Source organism: Lycium ferocissimum, chromosome 10 (genome assembly GCF_029784015.1).
Source record: "Lycium ferocissimum isolate CSIRO_LF1 chromosome 10, AGI_CSIRO_Lferr_CH_V1, whole genome shotgun sequence".
Lineage (NCBI taxonomy): Eukaryota > Viridiplantae > Streptophyta > Magnoliopsida > Solanales > Solanaceae > Lycium > Lycium ferocissimum.
The window spans coordinates 17,400,897-17,401,710 of record NC_081351.1 but is presented as its reverse complement, the minus strand read 5'-3'; the positions used below and the strand labels follow the sequence as shown (position 1 = coordinate 17,401,710).

General features: G+C 36.1%; 1 long non-coding RNA gene across 1 annotated transcript; it reads right to left on the bottom strand.

Annotated features, from left to right (window-relative positions):
• On the bottom strand, nucleotides 1-555 carry LOC132035156 (uncharacterized). The gene is made up of 2 exons (XR_009409190.1): nucleotides 426-555; nucleotides 1-332 (listed from the first exon to the last, which is right to left on the bottom strand). It is a non-coding gene; the product is annotated as an uncharacterized LOC132035156 (long non-coding RNA).
• Between the last annotated feature and the right edge of the window lie 259 nt (nucleotides 556-814).

Genomic DNA, 814 nt, shown 5'->3' with positions numbered 1-814 from the left:
TACATAAAAATAATAAACAACAACAACATAGCACACATAGTCTTCCAAAATTTCAGTTTTTATTTCAAAGCATTTTTCTCGTGTTGAGTTTCTCTAAGGTTGGCCTTGAGAAAACTTTATTTTTCTTTGGATTCTTTTAGCAACACCTCCAAAAGGTCAATCTTTTCTTTAGCTTCCATAAGCTTAAATTGCAAGTCAAACTTCACGGTATCTCTTGAGATACATGAAGTTGCGGTATCTCTATCAACAGGAGGCTTTTTAATCTTCGCCGCCACCGTTTTATCCACGGGAATGCTATCTTCCCAACGAAAATATTTGCAACCGCCCATATCCTATAAATATTACAAGAAAATCAATTTTTAAACGTATAATATGTAGATAATGTGAAAATAATTTAAATCCTAAAAAAATGTAAAAACACTTACTTCGGGTACTTTACAATGCCAAAAATGACGCCTCAGATTATCTTCGGTCCTTGATGTTTTTAGCTTACAATAACGACCACATTCACAAACATCGGGTTCTACAGTAAAGTTTGATGTTTCAGAGCTTTGAAACATGATTCGGGGGTTGGGGGGTGGGGGGCGGGGGGGTGCGGCTAAAGTATGTTGAGAGAGTGAAAATGAAGGAGGTGAAGAAGAGTAGCTTGGAAAAAGAACTGGGCGGAATTTATTGAAGGCCTTTGCGCACTAAATTAGTGTCCAAAAAGTAATTTGGTTCTTTTTTTAGGGGGTATTTTGGTAACTTTAAACACTTTTTGGGTTAAAAAAGTTGTGGACTCCATTTGAAACCTTTGACTTGACTATGTTTGAAA